The sequence below is a fragment of the Cebus imitator genome, unplaced genomic scaffold, assembly GCF_001604975.1.
Source record: "Cebus imitator isolate Cc_AM_T3 unplaced genomic scaffold, Cebus_imitator-1.0 Scaffold31, whole genome shotgun sequence".
Taxonomy (NCBI): Eukaryota; Metazoa; Chordata; class Mammalia; order Primates; family Cebidae; genus Cebus; species Cebus imitator.
In genome coordinates this window covers 7,620,523-7,622,503 of record NW_016107346.1, presented here as the reverse complement: position 1 = coordinate 7,622,503, position 1,981 = coordinate 7,620,523, and the positions used below count along the sequence as shown (strand labels likewise).

At 46.5% G+C, this 1,981-nt stretch overlaps 1 long non-coding RNA gene across 1 annotated transcript in view; it reads right to left on the bottom strand.

Annotated features, from left to right (window-relative positions):
- The window catches only part of LOC108300999, an 18,183-nt gene that overhangs the window by 5,564 nt on the left and 10,638 nt on the right, over positions 1-1,981 (bottom strand). The window contains exon 2 of the long non-coding RNA XR_001823687.2: positions 1,603-1,617. This is a non-coding gene — a long non-coding RNA (uncharacterized LOC108300999). The remainder of the gene's footprint in view (positions 1-1,602; positions 1,618-1,981) is intronic.

The window sequence follows — 1,981 nt, the reverse complement described above, 5'->3', positions numbered from 1 at the left end:
ACCTCCGCCTCCTGGGTTCAGGCAATTCTCCTGCCTCAGCCTCCTGAGTAGCTGGGATTACAGGCACGTGCCACCATGCCCAGCTAATTTTTTGTAGTTTTAGTAGAGATGGGGTTTCACCATGTTGACCAGGATGGTCTCGATCTTGTGACCTCGTGATCCACCCGCCTCGGCCTCCCACAGTGCTGGGATTACAGGCTTGAGCCACCGCGCCCGGCCTGAACTCTTAAATCTAATATGAATATTGGTTGATATTTTCAAACAACTCCTGACGTCAAGTGATCCGCCCGTCTCGGCCTCCCAAAGTGCTGGGATTACAGGTGTGAGCAAGGCGCCCTGCCACGAAACACTTTTATTAACATTTTCAGTATTACTTTCTCTCTTTTTTATTTTTTGAGACAGGGTTTCTGGTTTCACAGACTGAAGTGCAGTAGCGCGATGTCGGCTAATCTCAGCTATTTGGGAGGCTGAGGTAGGAGAATCGCTTGAACCTGAGAGGCAGAGATTGCAGTGAGCCGAGATTACACTACTGCACTCCAGCCTGGTTGACAAGAGTGAAACTCCGTCTCAAAAAACAAACAAAAAAAAAACAATGAAAACATTCTGTTAGAATCAACTTGCTTTATGGAATTAGAAATATATGCATGTTTTAGGCTGGGCAAGGTGGCTCATGCCTGTAATCCACGCCTCTGGGTAGATCACTTGAGCCCAGGAGTTCCATACCAGTGAAACCACACCTCACAAAAAAAGAAAAAAGAAGTTTGCTGCCTGCCTGTAGTCCTAGCTACTAGGAGGCTGAGGTGCGAGAATCGCTTGAGCCCAGGAGGTCAAGAATGCAGTGAACCGAGATTGTGCCACTGCATTTCAACCCAGTGACAGAGTGGGACTTTGTGTCAAAAAAAAAAAAAAAAAAAAAAGGAAAAGGAAAAAAAGAGAAACATATATCTTATCATCTGTAAATTGTATACCTTATATCAGAAAAATCTGTAATAAACATGTATTAATATATATGCACATTTATTTTTTCTAGAAAGTTGGCCGTAAAAACATCTGTTAAACACCACTGGATGGCTACTCACATTCCTAAATATCATTTCCACCCAGATGAACACACTGCCTTTGTGTGTGTGTGTGTGTGTGTGTGTGTGTGTTTTCTTTTTTGGATTTTTTTGAGACTCTCTCCTTCTGTTGCCCAGGCTGAAATGCCGTGGTGCAGCCTCAGTTCACTGTAGTCTTGATCTCCTGGGCTCAAGCGATCTTCCCACCTCATGCTTCTGAGTAGCTGGGATTTTGATTTGGAGTCTCACTCAGTCACCCAGGCCAGAGTGCAGTGGCATGATCCTGGCTCACTGCAACCTCTGCCTCCCGGGTTCAAGTGATTCTCCTGCCTCAGCTTCCCAAGTAGCTGGGATTATAGGTGGCCACCACCATGCTTGTCTAATTTTTGTGTTTTTAGTAGAGATGGAGGTTTCACCACGTTGGCCAGGCTGGTCTCAAACTTCTGACCTCAACGGATATATATCTGTCTCAAAAAAAAAAGCATATGTATATTAGGATCTGATCCTTCTTATCATCTGCATCTCATCACTGCTATCCCCCTACCCAAGACACCCTCTTCTCTCCTCTGGATTATTGCAGTCATCTCCTGGTGGGCCGCCCTCTGCTACCCTTGCCTTCTTACTCAACAGTCTAAGTGGTCCTTTAAAAAAGTCAGATGACAGCCAGGCATGGTGGCTTGTACCTGTAATCCCAGTGTTTTGGAAGTCAAGGCAGGAGGATTGCTAGAGCCAGGAGTTCAGGGCTGCAATGAGCTATGATCATGCCACTGCACTCCAGCCTGGGCAACAGAGCAACACCCTGTCTCTAGTATAAAAGTGTCAGATGAAGGCCGGGCGCGGTGGCTCAAGCCTGTAATCCCAGCACTTTGGGAGGCCGAGGCGGGTGGATCACGAGGTCAAGAGATCGAGACCATCCTGGTCAA